This window comes from Myodes glareolus, chromosome 8, assembly GCF_982192425.1.
Source record: "Myodes glareolus chromosome 8, mMyoGla1.1, whole genome shotgun sequence".
Taxonomy (NCBI): Eukaryota; Metazoa; Chordata; class Mammalia; order Rodentia; family Cricetidae; genus Myodes; species Myodes glareolus.
In genome coordinates this window covers 8,813,988-8,840,141 of record NC_142033.1, presented here as the reverse complement: position 1 = coordinate 8,840,141, position 26,154 = coordinate 8,813,988, and the positions used below count along the sequence as shown (strand labels likewise).

At 40.9% G+C, this 26,154-nt stretch overlaps 1 long non-coding RNA gene across 1 annotated transcript in view; it reads left to right on the top strand.

The window, feature by feature from the left end:
* LOC125396285 (uncharacterized) overlaps positions 1-23,958 on the top strand; it is a 125,082-nt gene extending 101,124 nt beyond the window's left edge. The window contains exon 4 of the long non-coding RNA XR_015002626.2: positions 23,853-23,958. This is a non-coding gene — a long non-coding RNA (uncharacterized LOC125396285). The remainder of the gene's footprint in view (positions 1-23,852) is intronic.
* Positions 23,959-26,154: the final 2,196 nt, after the last annotated feature.

Genomic DNA, 26,154 nt, shown 5'->3' with positions numbered 1-26,154 from the left:
CTTATCTCCAAAATATATAAATAACTCAAGAAATTGATCATCAAAAGAACAAATCATCCAATAAAAGGATAGGGTACAGACCTAAACAGAGAACTCTCAACAGAGGAATCTAAAATGACTGAAAGACGCACAAGGAAATACTCAACATCCTCAGCCATCAGAGAAAGAAAATCAAAACAATTCTGAGATTCCATCTTACACCTGTAAGGATGGCTAAGATCAAAAACACTGATGACATCTTAAGCTGGGGCGAATGTAGGGGAAGGGAACTCCTCCATTGCTGGTGGGAGTGCAAACTGGTACAGCTGCTTTGGATTTCAGTATGGCGATTTCTCAGAAAATTAGGAAACAACCTACCTCAAGACCCAGCAATACCTCTTTTGGGTATATATCCAAAGGATGCTCAATCGTGCCACAAGGACATGTGCTCAACTATGTTCATAGTAGCATTGTTTGTCATAGCCAGAACCTGGAAATAATCTAAACGTCCCTTGACTGAAGAATGGATAAAAAAAATTTGGTATATATGTACAACAGAGTACTACACAGCAGAAAAAAATAATGACATCTTGAAATTTGCAGGCAAATGGATGGATCTAGAAAACATCATATTGAATGAGGTAACCTAGACCCAGACCCAGAAAGACAAATATCATATGTACTCACTCATAAGTGGCTTTTAGACATAAAGCAAAAACAAACAAATAAACCAAATCAAAACAAAAAGACCGCAGCCTATAATTCATGATCCCAGAGAACCTAGACAACAAATAAAACCCCAAGAGAGATGTACATGGATCTAATATACATGGGAAGTAAAAAAAGACAAGGTCTCCTGAGTAAATTAGGATCATATGGATCATGGAAGATGGTTGAAAGGGAAGGGGGAGGAAGGGAGGGGAGCAGAGAAAAATATATAGCTCAATAAAAACAATAAAAAAAGAGGTAGTCAGGAATATGCCCAAGCTATTGGCCAAACAGTGTTATAATTAATTATAGTTTCTTTGTTGTTATATGGATCTAGGTGGCCAGGAAATGAAAGAATAGTCTACTTCTAAAAAAAATGTTGTGGGATTCACTTCTGTATGCTATGAATATGTATTAATATCATTGATTAATAAAGAAGCTACTTCAGCATTTAGCAGGCAGACTATAGCTGGGCTGGAAGAGATATAGAGAGAGAATAGGCGGAGTCATAGAGATGCCATGTTGTTGCCAAAGCAGAAAAATGATGAAAAACTTTACTGGTAGGTACATGGTGATATATAGATTATAGAAATGGGTTAATTTAAATTTAATCGTTAGTCAGTAATATGCCTAAGCTATTGGCCAAGCAGTGTTGCAATTAATATAGTTTGTGTGTGTTTATTCAGGTCTGGGAAGCCGGGAAATGAACAATTTCCTCCTACAATTTTCTGCGCCTTTGGCCTGGCTTTCTTCTCTTTCCTCTATTTCTATTATCTTAGCTTTGGTCTTTTCATAGTGGCCCAGATTTCCTGACTGTTTTATACATGGAAATATTTTCAATTTAACTTTTCTTTTTGACCTTGGTGGCCATTTCTTCTATCTTGCGTTCAGTGCCTGAGATTCTGTTCCATCTCTTGTATTTTGCTGGTGAGGCTTGTCTCTGAGTTTTCTGCTGGAGTTCCTAAACTTTGCATGTCCAGATGTCCCTCAGTCTCAGTTTTCTTTACCGATTCTATTTCCACTCTCAGATCTTGAACTGTTTTATTTTCTTCTGTCCACTGATTGTGTTTCATATATTTTTTAAGAAATGAATTTACTAATTTCCTCTTTAATAACCTTTATTGAATTCATAAAGGCTACGCTAAGGTCCTTGTCTTGTGCTTCAGCTACGTTGTACTGCTCAGGGACTACTGGGCAGGACTCAGGGTTGCTGGGCTCTAGTGGGGATATACTGTTCTGGCATTTTTACACTGGTGTCTAGACATCTGGGTTTGGGTTGTAATTTTAGGTGCTGATGTCTGATCTTGTCTTGGCTAAGTGGGTGCTTTCTTTCTTGCTTTCTGCTGCCCTGTCTAGTTCTTATGAAAACTTGGTAGCTATATGTTGTCTAGTAGTGAATGCTTCTAAGATCCTGCTAGGTGTGGTCACTGGGGATTCTGGTTTCTAGGTATTAAAAGTTAATGGTTAGGGATGGGATGTGCTAGAAGTGTGTGTGTGTGGGGGGGAGCTAGAAGAGCCACAGGAGGGTGGAAATAAGGGTGTGTCACCAGAATCTACTGGATTTCCTGGGAGTGGGGGCAGAGAGTGAGCAGAGACTACAGCAGGTTGTCTGCTGCAGAGCTGGGGATGAGATTTGGGGGTTGAATTTGGAAGAGAAGGGAGAGTGAATATCTGAAGCTAGCCTATCTGCTTAGTTGGCTTGTGGAATTTACTTTGTGTGTGTGTGTATGTGTTACATACTTGTACACACACACATGTATGTGTGAGGGCATGTGCACGCCATGGTGTAGGAGGAACACTTGTAGGAATCAGTTCTCGCATCCTATCACGTGGATTCCAGGTACTGAGCTCAAACCGTCATGCCTGGAAACAGCATTCTAAACTGTTAGCCCGTCTTGCTGGCTCAGGGTTCTAATTTTGATGAGTGCTCTGCTTTACTTCACAAAGCCACTTCTTGTCCCAAGGTTCTGATAACTTTGTTTATTCCCCAAATAAATGCCAATTAATAAACCTGATGGCATAATCACATTGATGAACCTTCTTCCTTTTTTCTCTTCCTTTTCCCTTTTCTCCTCTTCCTCCTCCTCTTCTTTTTCTTCTTTTGTACTTATCCATATCTGACAAGCTCTGGCTCTTAGTCTTTCTTTAAAACTTTCAGCTGTGAAATCTTAGTGTCTGACTTTGTATTTTCCCTCACTCAGCCCTCACTCAGTGAGAACTTAATACACTCCTGTGCATTTTCCCAGACCCAGTGAGGCTGTCTTGCAGCCTTGGTGCTCTATCTACTTCATCGGTTCTATTTGTGTTCTATTTAGAGACAATGTCTTTACTGGACACTAACCATTTTGAAACCCAGTTCTTAAAGGTAAGATTAATTTTTAAGAAGAATATTTTAGTAGCTTATTCTTTTGAATTGATTCTCAACTCTGCTGGTCTTAGTAGTTACCCAGGTTGCCGGAGATGAGGTCATCCTAGTAAAGCAAACAATTCAAAGAGAAAGAATCTTGGCATGATTCCCCTTTGGAAGTAGGAAACTAGTTCTGCATGAGGCTTGAAATGTCACAGTTGTTATTTGCCGACTGGGAGGGAAATACACTCTTGGATAAAGGGGCCTAAAGAAGCTGGGATGCAAGAAGGTACAGTGAGCTAGAAAGTGGGCTGGAGGCTGCCTAGGATGTGGGGGAATGAGATGACTGCCAGAGGAAAGAGTGATTCTTTTGTGGAGGGGAATGAATTGATTTGTGTGCTCAATGGTGTCCTAAAATAATGTCAGTAGTAAAAACAGAAAGCATAAAGCATAAAAGGCAATACATAAGACATGTAGAGTGTGGCTTTGCCACATAAACATGGGACACACTGGGCAACGCGTGAGACATGCAGAGTGTGGCTTTGTCGCATAAACATGGGAACCAGTGAGCAATGTGTGAGACGTGCCTGGCGGTTTCTTCAACAACTATCCTGTGCTTTTGGAATCTTATTTATTTTCTGCAAATTCCATTCCTATGTAGGTTTTCCCAGATCATATCTAATGTGTATTTATAGAAACTAATAAGGAAAGTGTAGAACTTAAAATAATAATAGAAAACCATTTAAAATAAAGTAAAGCATATGACTTACCTAGGGATAAATGTGACAAAAGATGTGCAAAAACCTATACACAGATAATTATATATTATTCTGAGAGAAATTAAAGATGACATAACTAAATGGAAATAAACTCTGCTTATGAGTTGGAAGACTGTATTAGCATATTAATTGTGCCCAAATCAATCCATGTATTTAACACAATCCCAATAGGCGTACTGTAGAAATTGACAAGTCAATTTGGAAATCCATAAGGAAATGAAAAGGAAGTAGACTAGATAAAACACCTTGAAAAGAACAAGGTTAGAGGGCTTATCCTAAATCATCTGCAGTCTTATTGTAAAACTATATCAATCAAGAAAATGTGTCATTGTTATAATGATAGACATATCGATTAATGAAATCAAATAGTCTAGAAATTGACTCACACATATGTGGTAATTGATACTGTTTCTAAAGTTCTAAAGGCAACATAGAGAAGAAAGGATAGTTCTTTAAAAAGTGCTGCTAAAATGGCTAGATAGACACAAGCTAAACACGAGACTTGGGTGTATATGCATGCTTTGCACCTTGAACTACATTTAGATAAAAATGGACTATAGTCATAAATGTAAAACTCAAAACTCTAAGAATTATAGAGTGAAAATAGAAAGTCATTGTGATCATGGGTTAGAAACATAATATTTTAAGCAACATTAAAACCATAATATATGAAAGAACAAAGCCAATGCTCAATTTTCATAAAATGGTATTAAAAGAGAATAAAAGGACATCGGAAACTAGAAGAAAATATTTGCAAATTGAAAGTTTGATAAAGACTTGTATCCAGAATATACAAAGAATGTTTGTGTATTCATCACTGTGACTAGTTAACGTTTTTGAAATTAGGCAAACCATTTGAACAAAGTTTTCCCACAGAGGCCACATGGATGGCAAGTGGGCACCTGGAGAGATGCCCAGGGTCACTCGTCATCAGGGAAAGGCAGGCTTGAATTCCAGCGGCACATCTACATACATGTTAAAGTACTTGAACCGAAAACCTGCTGTGTCAATTGTTGGCTGGAATCCGGAGTGACTCAACAGTTTCCAGTGGAAATGCAAACTGATACAACCCCTCTGCAGATTTGGCCATTTCTTTAAAAGTTAAATGTCTAGTTACCGAATGACCCCACTCTTTGTTCTTCATGGAATCAATCTTCAGAGACTCACAGACGCTCATACACAAGTCCCTGTCGACTTTAATTGCCACCGCCTCAAACAAGAAGCAGTCCAAATGCTCACGGATGTGTGACTGGCTAAGGAAGTGCTGGGATATTGCTTGGCAATAAAAAAGAATGAATTCAGAACAACACAGCTGAAATTTTGAAGGTCGTCTATTGAAGGAAAGAAGCGAATAAAGCAAAAGCAGTTCCCACAGCGTGATTAACTACTGTAAATGCTGAAAACACGGGCGTGATTTTGATTTTGTGATGGGACCATAAAGGTATGTTTATGTCAAAACTTGACAAGATGTTCATTATTTACATATCAAAAACGCGCTGTTCGAATGCATGTAGCTTATTGTATGTCTGTCACACTTCCATGAAACCATCAAAATATCTCTCCTGTGCATTTGAGAGGGCAATCTCTGCATGTGGCTTGACCTCTAGATGAGTGGCTGGATTCCGTGGTTTGCCCTGAGGCAGCCCATACCCAACATGAGTAGCCTACATGATCTTCTGTAGGTAGCACTGTAGTACCATGGCTTATTTCTATTTTAGTCCATTCTATATGCTGTTACTTTCTGAAGAAAAATAAAAAGGTGATCATAATCTATCAGCTTTTCATTTCTTACAGAATTAGATACAAATTTCTCATGGTGGCATTGAAAGGGAGCCAGGATTGATGGCTTTCTGCTTTTCCACGTTCAATAGACAGGGATGGAGAGCACTGGTCCTAGAGGACGTAACGTTGATCCAAAGATTATTCTCAAACTTAAAACGAAATAGAACTTAACTGCTTGGGTTTGGAATTCTATGGAGCCCCTGATTCCTTCTCTTCAAACCCAATCTTTGGCAAGGGAAGGTCTGTTCTCAATATGGACAGCATCTAGTGAGCTGGGTGCCCCAGGGAGAGGAAGCATGGGGGGGGGGGGTCTCGCTCTTTCTGTTTCAGAGCTGCAGGGCCTCTCTCCTGCTCTTGACTTTTAAAACTCCAGGTTCTGTGGCTTTTGCACTTGAACACAGGACAGTTCTTTCCTGCCTGTCTCAGCTTATAGACCTGTGACTTCACACTGAGAGTTACAGGGTTTATTTGCCTAGTTATATTGGCTTAGGCCTTGTACTGAGTTATGCCACTAAGTTCTCTGGTTCTCCAGCTTCCAGACATCCTCAGGTGACTTCTTAGACTCCCAAACCAACTCACATACCCTAATGAATCCTTATTTCTGTCTTTCAGATGCTATTGAATGAGAACAGCCCACATAGGCTCTGGTATTTGAACACTTGGTCATGCTGTTTGGGGAGATTTAGGTGGTGATCTCACTGTGAAAAATATGTCACGGAAGGCAGGCTTTGAGATGAAAAAATCATTTGGCCATTTCCAGATGGATCTCTCTGATTTGTACTTGCCATTCAAGATGAGAGTTCTCAGCTTCCTATTCCTTCTGCCATGTCCTCTGCTTGTTGCAAGCCTGCACTTTCCCATCATGGACTTTTGTGTTGGATCAATAAGCGAAATAAACTCTATCTTCCTTAAGTTACCTTAGGTCATGGTGTTTATCACAGCAAGGTAACTAATATAAATTCCATCTAGTGAACTGCTTATTAAGACTATATATTTACTTGAGTATATAGCTGTCCACTTAAAATTTTATCCTTGATGACGTGGTGCGATCGGTAATTAATGGTCCGCCAGACTAGCTTACAAAAGATACAGCTTTAATAAAACAGAAGGAAAACTTACACCAGAATCCCAACCATCCAGAACGCTGGAGCCAGGCCAGAGAGAGTGGAGAAGTGCACCTGCCAGGTTTATAGATAAATTTTTGCCTTAGGGCAACATGCCCCACGGACAGAATGTGATTGGCTGAACTCCCCTATCATCTTTGATTGGTGAAGGGATAATAATATATTGGTATTTGTGAGTTATTGTTTTTAGAAAATTGTATTGGTGTTGATTCTTGTCCATTGATATGTTGAATATTGTATGTGAGTATGCTTCTACCTCTATTTGTATTGACATTTCTACCTCTGATTAAGATATTTATGTAATGATATACATTGTTTACATTTGGAGGTCATTGTCCTCATTCATCGCACAGTTGTTTATTCTCTTAGTCTTCAAATTAGATAGATAGAAATCAATAGTCATATATGCTTATTATACTTATATTTAGGCTAATCAGGTTATTTAGGTGTGTGCCCCTTACATAGGTACATAGAGATCATATTTAGTATAGATAGTATAATCTTCAACCTCTTCAAAGAGCTGTAGAAAATGGCCTTTAATCTAACTCATAGTTCTATAGTAGTGAGACACAATCGCTCCTGATATCACTGCTCTACTCCCGAGAGAACGTTGAGCATCAAAGGCACTCCACTTGGAGCGTGTCTTCTTCCTGGCAGAACTGGCCTTTGGGCAAAAAAAAAAAAAAAAAAGCCCATACCTCGACCACTGACAGAATTACAAAATATCCATAAATGGATAAAAGCAGGATTGTCTTATCTTGCCAAGACAGGGTGAGAGAGCCCTAAAAGCTTTCTTGCCTTTAAAAAATGGCATGTCAGTTACATCAGGCCTTAGCCAAGGTTGGTTGACTCAACATATCCTAATATCCTTTGTGCCCAGCTGTGACCAAACAAATAAATCAGTTATGATTAATGCAACAGGAGCAGTGATCAGTGCAATGTCTACAGCCTGAACTCAAAGACCCTAACAAAACCTGCTGATAAGAGGGTTTTGCCTCCTGCTGGCTGGATTGTGAACATTCTGTCTCCTGAGGTTTTACAAGGAAAGATACTCAATCTCATTTCAGAATTTAAAAGAGTTGAGTTCCAGAAAGACAAGCACTGCTTATATGGTTTCCAGTCTTTCTCCTGATTTCAAGTCTTTAGCTTTGTGTGTTTAACCTGGATTCCTGCAGAAGCCAGGAAAGTAAAAAAGGACCAGAAATGGTAGAGTAGAGAAAAAAAAGTTTAAGAGGGGGAGGGGAGTAGAAAACAGGGAGTATGAATGGGCAAAAGAGAATAATCGGGGATTTAAATGGAGGGTAGAGGAGGTAAAGCAGAAAAGTGGGAGGGGAGGTATAACTAAGACTAAGGATGTTTGAGGAAATCTACTGTAAATAAATAAATAAGCATCTATTTATCTATTTGTCTATCTATCTATCTATCTATCTATCTATCTATCTATCTATATCTATCAATCTATCTACCTATCAATCATTATCACCATCTATCAGGTTTAATTAGAGTTACCCTACACAGGGAGATTATCTTCCTCCCAGAATTCATAGTTTAGTAAACAAACAAACAAACAAAAAACCCAGTGCCAGATGAATTGTTTGCTAGAAGTTCTCAGATATTCCCTAAAATAATATTGGCTACTGGCATTGCTCTTGAAAGATCTTATTGCTAAAGGCACCATAAACTTAGGTTACACACCACGGAAAATCAAGTCAGTGCTGATCAGGAACTATATGCCCTATTGGGTAGCTTTCATAGACTGGAAAATGATAGGCAGGCTGCCAGGTCATAAAAGTCATCAACAGTCTTACCTATCTGTGAACTGTGTGAGCTACAATAATGACTGGTATGACAAAGTATGCCTAAGGGTGATATAGTGGCACAGATATCATGGGGGTAATCACCACTGTATAATCAGATTTAAGATGGGCTCCACAGAAGGAAGCCCATTCCTGCTGTGGTAAATCTGTTGAGAACCCATGACTGAGGAGCTCATATGCTTCAGGTAGATGAATCTACTGGTGTTCTTTTCCTGAAGGAATAGAGTATCAAAGTACCCTCTATCTTGTAATTTGTATTTCTACACCTGAAATACAGTTTTCAATCCCCATCAAGGCTTTTGTTCTGACTCATAACTAGTCAAAGTACAGAGAATAGGGTCTGCAGAATGCTCAGCCTTAAATGAATGTCTGCTTTACACTCCCTCGCCCTAAGGCTCAAGGAACATCTTGGAAGAGGCTGTGGAAAGATTGCTAAGAGCCTAAGAATGGAGAAGTGTAGGTAGGTGTAGGTAGGTCCCGGCCACCAGACCCAAGTAACCACACAGAGGCTTATATTAATTACAAATACTTGGCCGATAGCTCATGCACACTACTAACTAGCGTTTATAACTTAAATTAACCCATTTCTGTTAATCTATGTATTTCCATGTGACTCGTGGCTTACCTGTCTTCCAGCATGTCTTGCTCCCTCTATGTCTCCTGGCAACTCCACGGACTCTGCCCTTCTTCCTCCCAGCATTCTCAATTTGACTGTCACGCCTATACTTCTTGCCTGGCTACTGGCCAGCCAGTTCTTTATTAACCAATGAAAGTAATATATATTCACAGTGTTTGGAAGGATTATTCCACAGCAGAGAGGAGTGTTGCAAAATAGTGACCTTTTGGGCATGGCAGAATGGATTTACTCATGAATTCAGCAGATGTGGTTGTCTACGTTAGTATCAGTTCAATCAATATTTCAGCATGGAAAGAGGAGCTGAGGAGCATTGACATTTAAAGGTTCCTGGGGAGGGGTAGTCAGGATTTTTTCAAGGGTGTGGTCCCTGGTAGATTGTCTATGTTTCAGGGGATGACCCTTTACCTATACACAAATAAACTGCACTAGACACACTGTGTTATAGAAAGAAGAAAACGACATGGGTTGCTGGAGAACATGGGGAAGAGGGGTCAGGGATGATTGTAAAGGTAGTGAGGGGTGGACGTGATCAAAATACACTGTACACATGTATGAAAACTTAAAGAAGAAATACATGCATAAAAGGTTATATGTGCACATGTGAATATATTTACATATGTATGCTACATGTAACAATAGAAATTAAGAAAGATATGATGAATTTGGGAGGAGAGAGGAGTTGGGTGGGGAGGAGAAGATGTGGGAGTAATGTGGATGTAGTGTTTATATATGAAATTATAACAAAAGAAACTTAAGAGGTCTCTGATGCTCTGGCATTATTGTATCAGCTCTAGTTGAAATATTTTTTTATGAGAAAGAAATGCAATTCTGTCTCATGCAGACCATCATGATTTCCAGTCCTTTTGTTATAACACAAGTATAAGCACAGTATAAGCAAACAAACATATACATACACACATGCACACGCGCGCACACACACACACACACACACACACACACACATGCCTCTTCAGCTATTGAATGCACTAAATCATTCTAATTGGAACAGAAAACCTCTTTAGATGGGAATGTCTTAGATTAAAAATGTCAGCATTGTTTCAACTTGTATATTTTTGTTTCTGTAATCAACGTTGTCTCTTAGCAACCGCAATGAAGCTTCCCATTAGCTAAATGTAGACTGACGAGCAGGGAGACTGAGATTACCTCGGCATAATTCGCTCAGGCTTTCTGATGAGATCATAAACGGTACTAAGAATATTTAGCAGCAGTGAATTCTCCAGTGCCTGATAGGAGCCTGGAATTTGTCCATGTTTCTGAGTTAAGTGTACTTTTTAGATTGACTGTAAAAAAAGAGCACTTTGAGTCAGAGGCTAAATAGAAATAATGAATAAAACCAATAGCTCCACAGTTAATCCTTTACACCTGAGAACACGCCCCTAAGGTCTTCCATTGTGAATTTAGCCAGCATGGGATATCATGAGTTTTTCATTGGATTTGTTGAACTGTGTGTACCAACCTCTGTGATTTCATAGTTGACAGGGCTGATAGCGGAAGTGTTATCTTTGATTGCAGAGGAGTCCAAGAATGTGTGCCAAGGAGGGGTGTTGGGGATGGACGAGGACTAATAATCAGCGGTGAGAGGGGGAAGAGGAATGATCTAGAATATTAAGGCCTCATTTACCAGACATTTATTAAATGCCTGCTATAGTTCAGGTATTATTCTAGGGTCTCAGGGTTCAGAGTCTAATGATATTTAATTTCTGTTCTTCAAATGTTTATGATTCTAAGCAGACAAACAAGTCAACTGTTATAAAACAAAATAAGACCTTTTTCAAATTAAACTTTTATTACTCTTTTCAGAGACAATGCTACAATATATATGTGAAAGTACGCCACAATCTGGGCACTGATGGCTTCAGGGGTAGGCAATAACTCACCATTAGGGACTCTCTTGGTGCTGACACGCTGAAGATAGAAAAGGGGGGTCATTACCACCCCCTTCCTCCATCATTGGTTTCTGTACGTAACCACATGATTTCCAGTGCAGTCTGTGGATAAACGCCCTGAAGATCTCAGATATTTGACTGTTCAAACGAGATCCCCTCCTTCCCTTGTGGATGTGGCACTGGACACCTTATGGAAGGGTGGGTTTATTGGGTTTATTGTGACCCATGCTTCACGGGTTCAGTCCACGGTGGCAGCGTCTGGTCACATGGCACCTGCAGTCAGGAAACAGGGCTGAATGCAGATGCGTGTGCTCTCTCTTCTTCCACCCTGGTCCTTCAGATGGAGTTTCTCACACTAGGGTGGGTCTTCCCACCCTAAATGACCTAATCTGAACAATCCATCACTGACATGCTCCCAGGTTTGTTTCCTAGGCAACTCTAGATCCTGTCAAATTGACAACTAGTTAGTACCATCACACACACACACACACACACACACACACACACAGAGAGAGAGAGAGAGAGAGAGAGAGAGGGAGAGGAAAGGAGGGAGAAGGGAGAAAGCGATGCTTTATTTTGGGCTCATATGAAATCATATTTTATGTCACATATAAAGTCTGCCTTAACATACCTTTCTGTACACTTATACACTCATACCCACCTTCAAGTATGTTCAAGCATTTCTCAAGACAAAAACTGACTCCCTCAGACAAGTGTCTTGAGGACATTTGGGGAAGAGAGAGGAAGTCTTGTAAGGAGGAAGCACTCTGCTGGGAAGCCTTTTATTGTCACTTCCCCCACAGTCCCTGCAGTAACCCTGTCTGACTTTTCTGCACATCTGCTTTATTTAAAGTAATCGTCTCTGCCCCAGTTCATCTAGACCCGCGTTTCGCCATCCATCACTCCGCTCATAGATCAGGGTGTTTCATATGAAAACGGAAATCTCTATGTTTAGGAATCACTTATAAAAGTCACCCCCAAATAAAATGCAACTTCTTGTAGAAACGACTTTAGTTGTGTTTAGCATGTTTTAGTTTAGTTGTTTAAACGACTTTAGCATGCACATGTGTGCATCTCTGTGTGTGCGTGCATGTGTGTGTGTGTGTGTGTGTTGGGGGTGTTGTCTTGGGCAAGGGTGAGCAAGGGCAGAGTGCCCAGGAATAGAAAGACAAGTTTCCAACTTGGAAGCTGACCTTTAGCTGGGCATAAATCATGAAGTTTGTGTTCCCATGAAGTCTCTGCCTGAATAGTGCAGAGTATTCTAGTGTTTTTACTCTAAGTTATTTAGCCAGGAACATACTTTTTTAGTCATATTTGACCTCCTATGTAAAAGGGTGAGGCACCAAGAAGATATTATTGTGTGTTTAGCCTCTGGCTAGAATTTGCGTGAACAAACAGGCAGGTATTACTAACCTGCGGTTTGGGTTTCTCCTCCTATGCCATTCTTCTCTTTCCAGAACAGAGAATTGGGAGGAAGTTCCTTATGGCGCCCTGGAAATGCCAAATGGCACTGGTTCTTAGTTTGGGAATAGAGACTCTGTTTTTAGAGTCAGAATTTCCTTTTTACTTGAAATGATGGCTTGACATACTTATGGATATCTTTCAAAATCTGAAAGGAAAAGAGAGTATGTAAATGTGTGTGTGTGTGTGTGTGTGTGTGTGTGTGTGTGTGTGTGTGGTGTGTTGGGGTGGTGTTGTCTTGGGCATCGAGCAGTGGTCTGCAGTTCGGTTTTCCTGGGACACATCATTCTTATTCTTTCTCATATTCGAAGGCCGTTTGTCCTGTTTTTATTTTGTGTTGCCCGTGTTTTAAGGGTATATTTGTAATGCCTCTAATGCTAGCTGGCGGCTAGGCAGCATATAAATAACCTTTATTGTTATTATCATTAGATGTAGCATTCAGTCTGTTTCGACGTCATTAATAAACCATTCCAGCAATGTTGTTGCAATGTATAATATTAGCAGAAGGCTCCCTGGGGATGCGTAGAAGAGGGTGTTTAATATTCTGCTTGTTTCTTAGTCCAGCTCTTCATGGGCGGAGATGGGAGAGCCTTGTTTGCTGTTCAGCTGGAAAAACAAACGTGTCTATGGGATCACAAACCAGCCTCAACTTGTGGTTGTAATTCATAGAACTGCCTTTGCTTTAGCAGTTTTGCTAAATTAGGAGACCATAAATTTGCTCTGTAATCTGCTCTTGATATTTTTTTTATTCCAGATAACTTGCAATTGACCAAATATACAAAACAGTTCCCACGGTCCTATACAATAGAGGCAACTTCTCAGCAATGTGGTCAAAACAGTTCAGCAAGCAGTTTCCAAGCTAGGTGAGTGGTCTACTCAGATGCTCAGCTGAGAATCTAGCTTTTGAGAAGAAACAATCCGTACTTTGTGTGGTTATTTTTTTTATCATAATATATCATGGATGCCTTAATGAAATTAAGACCACATTTTAAACTAGAACTGTAGTAAGAGCGTAGAGCCAAGCCTAAGCCGTCGACATTCTCAGAAGGTTGGAGGTAACGTGTGGGAACGGATGAGCAACTGTGTGCTGCTGTGAGGTCTGGCCCTGATGATTTTCAGAGGAATATTTGAACCTCAAGGATCTCCTTAGATTTGAACCACCTGGGTCTTAACACATGTTGTTTTTGAATGTCAGGATTTGTGGAACTTAAATAATTTTATCTTCTCCAACACATTAATCAGTTATAACTATCATCTTCATGCAGAAATCCTTTGAAGGTTTGCTTAAGGAAGTTATGTGTTTGCTTCTTCTGTGCCACAAACTAGAAGTCTGGACAGAGCTCGGTAGCTTGGACAAGAATGTTTATTTGACTCAGAACTCTGTGGTTTAGAAGTGTTCATCAGGCTCAGATTGAAAGTTTTTCTGGTTACGATGGAGTTCATACTGTGTCTGTGGTATGATGGGGTTCACACTGTGTCTGTGGCACGATGGGGTTCACACTGTCTGTGGTATGATGGTGTTCACACTGTCTATGGTATGATGGGGTTCACACCACTTGTGTGGTTAAGTTGTTGGCCAACAATTATGTTTTGCATTCGGACTGACTGATTGACGGTGTTTTGACAGGGATGGCCTAGCAACCTGATTTTTGTTATATTGCAGACTGGCATGATGCTACAGTTTAAATATGGAGCATTCTCCATTAGGGTGGACTGTCCAACAGCCCAGGGCACTATTGAGGATAGAAGAGATGTTAGAGGGTAGGGCCTAGTGGAAAGAAGTGAGAATACTCAGAGGCACGCCTGCGAAGGGGATGTAGGAACCCTAGTGCCCCTCCCTCATTCCTAGCTACCATGAGGCGAACAACTATGTTTCTTCCCATGACCCCGCTGGAAACGTTCAGCTTCATCATAAGCCTACGTGCTAGGGCCAATTGACCAGGAACTGAAACTTGTGCAACCATAAATTCAGACTAGTCTTTCCAACTTTCATGTTGGTTTATAGCAGGTGTCTTGTCATAATGAGAGGAGGCTGACTAACACAGGACATTGATACCAACAAGTCTAATCGTTTCAGAGACCAGATCTTGCAATCTTGTTGTAAGATGTCGGGAATTGCTTTGTGGGATGAATTTGAAAACTTTTGGAGAAACTGGTTATAAAGTTCAGAGTGTTGTGAGCAGAGCTTAACCGGTGATTCTGGAAAACTAGAATGCTAGGATGAATGTGGACAATAACGGCTAAATTCATGCAGGCTTAGACAGGCTGAGGAGCTTTATTAGGAATCGGACTCAACCCCATTGTGTTGTTTTTTGGAAAATAACTTGACATTTTTGAGGCTTTATTGGACAATGAGTATGACTGATGAACAATTGTTTGGAAGAAATTTGGAGACTGCACGATGTTCAGAAAGTAACATGGACAGTTCCAGCTGCCTTTGGTCAGACTAACAGGGCGGTGCAGAAAGATTTGTAAAGTGTTAGGTCTTTGTCAGAAAAGGACATTTAAAGTTACAACCAAGGATGATATCATTGCTGAAGGCATTAGTGCCACTAAAAGGAAGCTAAGTACTCTGAACCAAGCAACAGGAAGAATACCTTGAAGACATCTAAGAAATTACCAAGATCCCCAAAATCATGTACCCAAAGGTATAAAGACAGGGACTCAATTCAAACACTTTGCCTTGCTCAGAGAGTCCCAGGGTGCCCAGTTCAAGCAGAGATGCTTGGGGAATTGTTTTTCCAGTTTCTTTCCCTGTGTTCAGCTTTCCAGGTAATCAGACTTCTATAGTTGTGGTTCTCATGGATTTGGGTACGGTTCTTGTTGGCAGTAGACCTTGGTGGCATTCACACAATTCTGGTTTCGTAGGCACATAGAATGTAAGAGTTCAGAAGCAACTGAGGCATCCACCAAAATTTCAAAGGACAATGTAGGAATGCAGTCACGGTGAGCAAAGATTAGCATCTGTACAAATTATCACTGACAAGGCAACATGAGAAGCTACCAGAGGGAAGCTGCAGCTGCAGTGGCGATCCTAGAAATAGTAAGGTCAGAAACATTAAATGGTCTGAGAAAAGATGCAGATGGGAGTCAGACTCAACAAATGAGAAGCCTTCTGAGCTTTAGGCAGCAAGGCTACATGAATCAGAGCTCCCCAAGCCATTCAGGGTTCATGCCTCACTACCATGTACCCCCAGGTATCAGACATGGATTACACAAGTCAGTATTTTTGGTCTTGCTCGGGTTTGGTTCATTCTTCTTATTTTTAAAATTTTTCCATCTTGAATAGAATGTGTGTTGTAATCCTAGAAGTTTGGTTTGTGTGGTGGCTCACTCTTAAGGGTTCACCTTTTCTATAAAAAGATTTTTGTAAACAGAGACTTCTGGTTCATTTCCTGGCTACCCAAACCCAAGTAATCGCTCAGAAACTATATCAATTACAACACTGCTTGGCCTATTAGCTCAGGCGTTTTATTAACTAACTCTTTTGTCTTAAATTAATCCATTTCTATTAATCTGCATATCGTCATGAGGCTGTGGCCTACTGGTAAGGTTCTGGCATCTTTCTCCTTTGGCAGCTAAATGGTGTCTCCCTGACTCCACCTACTCTCTCTCTATTTCTCTGTTCAGATTTCTTACCTGGCTTTATTCTGCCCTGCCATAAGCTGAAGCAGATTCTTTATTAACTAATGGTAATAAAACACATTCACAGCATGCAGAAGAGAATTCCACATCAGACTTGAGCTTGTCAATGTTCTAGAATGGCTTGGGAATCCTTGGAGATGGACCAAATGCTCTTTGCATGTGGAGATGAGTGTGAGTCTTTTGGAGCCAGGGATAGAATCATTTGGATATGAAGTGTTCCCCAAATTCTCATGTGCCAAAGGCTTGGTTGGCAGTCTGTGGAATTACTGGGAGATAGGCTCTCAATGGGTCTTTCTGGATGTTGATTAGGAGGGGAAGCTCAGGGGAGAAAAGTTAGGTCCCTGGACACGCTCTTGAATATGATACTGTAACCATGACCCTTTCTCTTTCTTTTGCTACTTGGATACCCTGGAGTTTATAATACTTTCCTCTGAAATGCAGCTCTACCCCAGTGTGCTGTCTTGTCACAGGCTTGAAGCAGGGGCTAAGGAAGCAGAGACTGAAATCTCTGTAGCCATAAATAAAAAAAAAACAAGCAAAATACAAAATACAAAAAAAAAACACCAGTCCTTCTTCTGTAGGGTTATTTCGTTTGTATTTTAATAAATAAAGCTTACCTGAAGATCAGAGAGTAAAACAGTCACACTGATAAACCATACAGACCAGGTAGTGGTGACACCTTTAATCCCAGTGGCCACACTAGTTTGCCACAGTAACCATGTGGCAGTGTTACACACCTTTAATCCCAGCCCTAGAGAAGAATTTAAAATGAGAGGAGACAGCTCTCAGATAGTCTCATTCCAAGATTCCTGGAGGCAGGATCACCATTTCAGACTGAGGCAGAGGTAAGAGCCAGTGGCTGACTGTTTTGCTTTTCTGACCTTCAGGTTGAACCTCAGTTTCTGTCTCTGGGTTTTTATTATTCGTGCTACATTCTTCTTTACTCGTTAATTTGTCTAGGTACCATGTCTCAACAATGGAAAATGGACCAACAAAGCTGGGCTCAGACAAGTGGTGGTGCAAAATTCTAAGGACACGGAGAGAGAAAGGATAAGCCCATTGCACAAGTGATTATAAAATTTCTGTTTGGTAGCATTTGTTAATGTCCTATTGACTCAGTGAAGCCAAAACAGCTATATGAAGTCAGAGTTTGAAAGAGGCACTCGAAGTTACATGGTGGTGGATCCAGGGCAAGGAACAGGGAGAGATTTGAGATAGCTTCCAATCTATTGTGATCACAGAGCTGTCTTTGCGTAGCTAGAAGAAGGTGCTGATGTATTTATCAATAGCTCTAGCAATCTTTGGGAAATCACATCTTCTGCCTAGAAAGGCACCATGGTATTCCGTCCACCGTGCCTTGGCTCTGCCATCATGGACTCTAATGCAGGAAGCTCAGTTAAATGCTTTCTTACATTTTCAGTTTCCTGATTGTGGTGTTTTATCACAGGAGTAAAAAGTGAGTCAAGAGCACAGGAGACAGCTCCTGGAGTCAGACACTGAATGGCTCTCGACATGGCGGGCGCACTGGTTACACTGGATGGCTCTTGATGTGGTCACACTGGTTAAGTTGAATGGCTCTCAATATGGCAGATGCACTGATTACACTGGATGACTCTTGATGTGCTCACACTGGTTACACTGGATAGCTCTCGCCATGGCGGGCACATTGGTTACACTGGATGGCTCTCAACATGGTAGGCATACTGGTTACACTGGATGGCTCTCTACATGGTAGGCACACTGGTTATGATGGATGGCTCTCGCCATGGTGGGCACACTGGTTACACTGGATGGTTCTCAACATGGCAGACACACTGGTTACACTGGATTACTCTCGCCATGGTGGGCATACTGGTTTCCCTGTGTTACTTCTCATGGGACTTTTGGTGAGTTCCCCAAGGTTTTGCACTGAGCCCTCTTATTGCAGCTTCCAGAACTTCTATAGGCCTGCTTCTCTGTGTATACTATGTAGGGCGGGTCTCTTCGGTGGGTGCAGCCCTCTCCCAGGGAGCCCCTTTCTGCTTACTCTTGTCTATAATTGAATTTAGCCATCGTCTTTCTACCCATCTCCTGAGAGTCAGGCTCCAGTGTTTAGGCCTACAAAATTCCTGGGGCCATTTATTTAATTTTTGTAAATTTAAATTTTTGCTTCTCTCTTCTATGAGCTTGGTAGTAGACATGGCATACCTCAGGGGAAATGCCTCCTTAATGTTCTCCCTTTCCAGGGTCTGTCCTGGAATCCTCTCTAATGTCCTTGGAACCTTTGTGAATTGCTTGTCTTCCCTCCTGTAGCTTAAAGTGGGAACATGGATGTGGAAGCATGGCTTTCATGCTCTCCACACACAAAGCTGCTAGTTAAGTCTAACTCCTTTCAGAATGTAGGGAACCTGAAAGTTTTCACATTATTATTATTATTTTGCTCTTGATTCTTGTTGAAAAAAAAAGTACATGAGAAGCTTTAGTGGCTTCATTTGAGACAGAGGTTATATGTTAGCTTTGCGTGTTGCTGAAGACTTAACTGTCCCCTCCAGAATTCATGTGTCGAATTCATCACTAACTAGCAATAGTGATGTGTTTAGAGACAAGACTTTAAGTTAAATGAGAGGATGAGTGTTGGACCTCAATCTGATAGGATCGTAATTCATGTAAATAAAGTGAGGTGGTTTGAATAAGAGTGGTCTCTATCGGTGCATGGATTTGAATGCTTATTCACCAAGGAATGTAAATCTTTGATATGTTTAGAGGGATTAGGAGGCATGGTCTTGTTAAGGTATGTGTGGCCTTCAAGAGAAGTGTAGGCTTTGAGGATTCACAAGCTTGGCTTTGTTCTCTTTTCTCTTGGCCTGTGGATCAGGATGTAGTTCTCAGCAACTGTGTTAGCCCCATACATGTTGCCATGCTCCCCACCGTGATGATAATGGATTAAACCTCTGAAACTATAAGCAAGATCCCAATTAAACGCTTTCTTTTATAAGAGTTGCCTTGGTCATGGTGTCTCTTCACAGCAATAGAACAGTGACTAAGGGGAGTATGTGTGTGTGCGCGTGCACAGGTGTGTATTTATATAGAGAAAGATAGGACAATATAAACATTCCTGTCCCCCCCCCCAGCTCTCTACAAAGTCTATATAAGAATGCAGGAACTCACAGGTCATCAAGTCAAGGTTAGAGTTTTGACCTGAGTCTGAAGCTTGCCAATCTTTGAAACCGAGACATTATGTTTCCAAGAAGTCACCTGTCTATACTGTTTTGTTCTGGCAGCCCCAGGTGGCCAACATGGATGTCTTTGCTTTTAAAATCTAAGTCAAATTCTGAAGCTGCTCACATAGCATGTTTAGAAGCTCGTCTCACATCCTCAATGGAATTTCAGCTCAAGGAAGCCCTTGTTGACTGCTCAGGCTACTGGGCTGTCTTCAGGCATCTTCTCCACCGAGAAAGCTCAGACACAGCATCCACAGTGTTAATGTTATCTCAAGAGACAAACAAGCTCCATTCCCGGCTTCTCATTTTGTCAGCTTTCTGGGGCTTGACTTTCTCATGTACTGATTTCCTCATCCATGACATCAATAGTATAGCAATTTCCTGTAAACCATGGTTTGATCATACTGAAATATATTAACTGTGGTGAGCAGTGAAATTGTCAGTGCTGTTATTGTGTGGGCCACACTCTAGGAAGAAACAGTGGCAAGCCCTGGGAGATTACGTTCACGCTGTGGAATCTATGATCGCCCCTGAACCCAGGAAGATGGCAACCGTTTTGAAGGAAGAAGTTGAAGATCAAGACCAGAGTGATTGTTCTGGCTTCCATCTCGTACAATCATGCACACATCTGTTGTAACAGGGGTTTTCAATGACAAAAATAGAAAACCACATTTCTTTGGATTTAAAAGGTATCTTTTTTCTCTCTTAATTTTTAAAGCATTGCCTGTTGATATCAACCTTTGGCACATAAAATTTAAACTCTTCAAAATAAAAGGAATCAACTTTTGGTACTTAAATTTTAAACTTCAAATACAAGGAAGTTTTTTTTTTTAATCATCCACATTATCAGAATGTTTCTCTTAAAATTATTATTACTATTTTATGTTGGGGTGTTTTGCACGAATATGTGCCTGCACAGCACATGTGTGCCTGGTGCCTGCTGAGTTCAGAAGAGGGAGTCAGATTATCTGAAACTGAAGTTACAGATGGTTGCCAGCTACCTTGTGAGAGGGACACAAACCAGGCACTCTGGAAGAACAGCCAGTACTTCTGATGGTCATCCTTTCTGTTTTCCAAATGATCTCATGGAAAGTAAGCTGCTCACTTTTGAGGACGGAGTGCTATGGAGTTTCTTTTCTTCAATTTTTTTAAAGATTTATTAATTTTTATTGTAAGCATATGAGTGTTTTGCCTGTATGAACTCCGTGCATCACAAGCTATCAGATTTCTTGGAACTAGACTTACAGGTGGTTGTGAGCTGCCATGTGGGTGCTGGGAAGGGAACTCAGATCCTCTGGGAAAGGAGCCATCTTTCCAGCCCATTTCTGAAAGATTCAAACTGAACCCCTAAGGGAAAAATCCAGTTAAATATTAAAGACAGCATCTATTCCACATTAAGAAATGAATGGAGTAGTATTAACTAAGTTAGTCTTCTTCAAAGTAGGTGCTGGAATATTAACTAAGTTAGTCTACTTCAAAGTTGGTACTGGAATATTAACTAAGTCTACTTCAAAGTAGGTACTGGAATATTAACTAAGTTAGTCTACTTCAAAGTAGGTACCGGAATATTAACTAAGTTAGTCTGTTTCAAAGTAGGTGCTGAAATATTAACCAAGTTAGTCTACTTCAAAATAGGTGCTGTAATATTAGCTTAGTTAGTCCTACTTCGAAGCAGGAGCTGGGTTTGTTGGCCCAATCAATCAATGGATGGATGATTGTTGGTCTTTTAAAAATTATTACTTTGTAAAATGTTATTAAAAAAACTGCATGTTGGGGACCAAACCCAGGGCCAGGCATGTGCTGAGTGAGGGCTTTGCTGCATCCCCATCCCACACAGTTGCTGATGATGGATGTCTTTCTAGTAACTTGTCTCTGTTTTATTCCTTTTATGGAAAGTTATGTAAAATGTAAAACCTCATTCTACTTTATACTTAGCACAAGGGGCAGACAAACCACGGGAGAAGTACAATCATGTTTTGATATACATCATCAATTAATATGAATTGATCTTGAGTGCATTTCTACACGTACTTCTGTACACACAGGATTTAATCACATAGATGTACATGCGGAGGCCAATTTCCTTGAAGTCACTCTCTTAAGTAGTTCCAAGCAATGCTTGAGTCCTGCTAAAAAAAAACTGCTCAGAGCTCTTGCAGCCAAGTCCCCATTTACGTATTACTTTGCATAGCAAGTCCCAAAGGCTTCAACTCAAAGAATGGAAAATAAAATTAAACGAATCAATTAGTGTATCTTACTGCAGTTATAGTCAAACCCAATAGTGAGGACATTACATATAAAGTACATAACAGATTTAGAAAGCAATTCAATTTAATCACGTCTTGGATTAGGAGAGACAGGAGTCCAGATCAACAGCATGAGAGGATGGCAGTCAGCCCTTAGCTGGAGGTGTACGGGAGGGGCAGGGAGCACTTGTCAACCTGATGGGAACAGAGCTGGGTAAACCCTGCAGTGTGGGCCAAGGCAGGCAGGTGGGACCTCCTCCTCCTCCTCCTCCTCTTTCTTCTTCTTCTTCTTCTTCTTCTTCTTCTTCTTCTTCTTCTTCTTCTTCTTCTTCTTCTTCTTCTTCTTCTTCTTCTTCTTCTTCTTCCTCTTCCTCTTCCTCTTCCTCCTCCTCCTCCTCCCCTTCCTCTTCCTCTTCTTCTTCTTCTTTTTCTTCTCCTCCTTCTCCTTCTTCGTTTTTTTCTTGTCTGTTGTCTTCCCAGCCACTGAATTTTTGAAAATTAAAATTTTCTTTTTTAAAAAAGAGTGTCTTTACTGTCATTATGCATTTGTCTTTGTGAATATATGTATATGTGTCAGGAGAGGTGCGTGGAGGCCAGACGTGGGTGATGGGAACCCTGAAGCTTGATAAACACACTTGTAAGTCACCTAATGAGGGTACTGAGAACTGAACTCGGGTCATCCGAAAGATCAATGAGTCCTCTTAACTGCTGAGCCATCTCTCCGGGACCCAAATCCTAGAATTTCAACGCTAGTACTGAATAGTTAATAACTTCATACATCATTCTTGGGCTGGGAACTACCTTGAGTGGTTGGCTGCTCCATGCATCTCTCCAACAATTCCCAGCCATTTGAAATTGCCCTCACCTTGTGCTATAAGATCCTGTTTGAGCCAAAGCCCCCAAATGTGCTTCTAGACCAGAAGTTCTCAACCTGTGGGCCACGACCCCTTTAGGGTCAGATATTTACAGTATGATTCATAGGAGCAGCAAAATCATGCTGTGAAGCAGCAATGAGATCATTTTATGGTTGGGGTCCACAACACGAGGAACAGTGTTAAAGGGTTGCAGCGTGAGGAAGGCTGAGGACCACTCACTGAAACCTTTGAACTTATTTGACTCAGCATGGTCTGAAAGTCTCTTTTACTGTACATTTTGTGAGCTCAGAATATTGTTCAAGAATTTCATTTTTGCTATGACATGTACTAAGTTTAAATTACATATCAGATTTCTTAGTATGGAAACAAGAACGTAGAACTTCATTGATAATTGTTATGTAAACTGGACTCTGGAAGGGTACTGTTTTTAATACAAATTATGCTATTAAAATAATAATAATAATTCCTTGTAGTACTGCAAATTGAAAGCAGGGCCACCCACACGGCAACAAGTGCTCTACCACTGGGCTCTTTCCAGGCCCTAAAATTGTTTCTGTCTGTTTATTTTCACTTTTTAGACACAGGTACTAGAAAATTCAAAATGAGGGACTACGAGATGGCTCAGTCAGCAGAGTGATTGCTGCAAAGTGGTTGCACGGGGACCTGAGTTCAAATCCCCAGCACCTATACAAACTTTAAAAGCTGGGTATAGCTGTTTGCTCTTGTCATCTCAGCACAGGAAGGTTGGAGACAGGAACATCCCTGGGGCTTGCTGCCCAGACCGAATCAACGATCTTGATCTCCAGCTTCAGGTCAAGGCTCTATCTCAAAATAAAAGGTAGAGTAAGAAAGGCACCTGACGTCAACCCCTTGTGCCATGAATATTTGGATGCTCGGGCATATCTGCACCTGTGTACACACACATATACTACACACACAAAACAATAAAGGAAAAGGAGATTAAAAACAGCTCTGGTGCCTCATTGTGTCCTTCTGTTGGATGGTGCTGGACTGAAACCAAAGGGTAAACGTGGTGAATGATTTGTTTGGAAATTCCAGTGTCACAGTTCACTAATAAAATGGGATATCCGAAAGAACAGGCTGTACTTTTGTGTGTGTGTGTGTGTGTGTGTGTGTGTGTGTGTGTGTGTGTATTACCGTCATGGAATATACATGTTTCCTTGGTCAACAGTGAGGTTTCTCTCTGGGATGAACAGACCTTTGTTCATGCCTTTCTGGGAAAAGTCATACAGCAAAGTGGCATTATGTGATGCCAACCCTAAATGCTAGAAGATGGTATGGTTTCTATTGGTGTTTATTCTCTCTCTCTTTCTCTCTCTCTCAGAAAGTGAACTCGCCAAGCAGAGAAGAAGCATCCTATTCTCTGTGAGGGTCTGAGACTACTGATCTTGCAGAAGAACCTGCTGTGGATGTTGGTTTATGATCAGGACTTTAATAAAGTTTCCTCTCCTAAAATCTTGACCAATTGTTGTGTTAGCTCCATCTCCTTGTGTCCGCAAAATCAAGCAGTTGGAGTATTAGGTCATAAAGTAATCATTGCTCAAGGCTATGACTAGAATTTGTTTTTGTTGCTGATGAAAATGAATGATTTTGTTTTTGCTTGCATTTAGGTATTTCTAACAGAAGCAAAGTGTTCAGGAGAGATGGGAAAAGATCCCAGGAGAGGACCTTGCTAGACTTCATTATCTTAGCAGGGCATTCTGAGAAGACTGGAAGTCCCACGGTCCTGCAGATTGCGAGAATGTGTTGGAGGATTTCCTGGGGCACAAACTTTTAGATGAACTGTGAAGTGATCCTTCTCACTTGAAACTCAGAAACAGTAGATGATCTCAATACTACTTCATGATTTCTAATGAAGTACAATCATTTTAAGGGGAAAAAAATGAGCATTTCTCTAAGTAGGATTCATACCCTTATGTCTGAATTCCTGTATTCTACACAGGCACATATATATACACGTTTCTACATGGAAGCCCAGCTCTCTGAAGAAGGGCCCTGATAGTAGGGCCATTGCTATCTTGTGGATTTGTTTTACTAAATGTTGGATGAACTGGGATGTGGTGATGCAGGCTTTTAACCCTAGCACTTGAGAGGGAGAGGCAGGCAGATCTCTAAATTCCAGGCCATCCTGGAGTAATAAGTTCTGGGCCAGCCAAAGCTATGTAAGTGAGACACTGTCTCGAGAAAGCATGATGAAATGAACAATTGTTTTTCTAATAATTTAAAGAGACACACAATAGTCTATTTGTTTCCCTGGAAACATATGGCGGCTCAACTGTTTTTGGCACTGGAGATAAGAGGCAGGGCTGAAATATTCCTTCTGAAGTTAAAAAAACAAAAGCAAAACATCCATTCAAGCACAAACACAACAACAAAGCAAAACACAAACTACACAAACACACACCTGCACATCCATCGCAATGTTAGCTTTTTTTCTAAAACACAAACACACAAACACACACCTGCACATCCATCGCGATGTTGGCTTTTTTCTCTAAAACACAAACTACACAAACACACACCTGCACATCCATCGCGATGTTAGCTTTTTTCTCTAAGCGCAGGTCCTCATTTTTAGCCATCTGTCCGTTTGTCAAGATTCATGTCTCGGTTGTGGTATTATGAGTCCAGACGTCCTCATGGCTAAACTCGATGCTTTGCCCTCAAAATTTTATTATGATCATTTGTTTGACAGCGACAGAGATTCTTAACGTCAGCCCCCTGGATGGGTTGTGTGTACAGAGCTCTGTGAGTAATGCTGAAGTTTAAGAACTGAATTAAACACAGTAAGAAAGAGAAAGAAAGCCCAGCCCTTCTGCTAAAACATCAAGGCTTTCTGCTAGAAGTCACATTGCTGTGCGGAAGCCTCGCGAAGGAGAGGAAATAGGAGCTATCCAGGGCTGCGAGACGGAGGTGTTCTGTTTAGACACACACTTTTGATGCTATTCTTCTGCCTCTAAACTCAGAAAAACAAAGTAATGTCAAACACATTTGCTATGTTGATTCTGCTTATCAAAAAAACCAGCAAGCAATCAATACAAACTCTCTGAGTTAGAAGTATAGAAAAAAATAGGCTTCCATTTATGAATATATTTTGCATATGGTTCAAGATGTAGTCCTGAAGTAAGAGTCCTCTAAACGTCTGGGTGACCGCACAGCCTCCACTGTAGGAGAATAATAGAAACGTGTGTACCTTGCGATACTCCCCAGCATCATTTGTCTTCCAAGCTCCTGGATAAAAACAATCCATGCTAGGGTTTCACTAGCTCTGTCTACGAGCTGTGCTGTTTTCAGGTTTTGAAGGTAAAGGTAGAGGCGAGAGAAACGTGGGTGGAAGCGCTTGGTAAGATAAAAGAGATGCGTGAAGGGAGCTCATCAAAGTCCACTTTTGGCAGCCACCTGTTGAGCACGGAGAGAAGACGAATCACCAGTTTAGGCCTATGACAGTTTCTCTGAAATGAGAATAAAAAAAAGGCCCCAGTAAATGCATGCAGCCTGGTCCCGTCATCCCTTTAATAACCTGTAATATCGTGGCAGGATATTTTTGTCACACTGAATCTGATTGATGGCCTTGGCTATAAGACATTACAAGTGTAGAGTAAATTGACCGAACACCTAAACATACA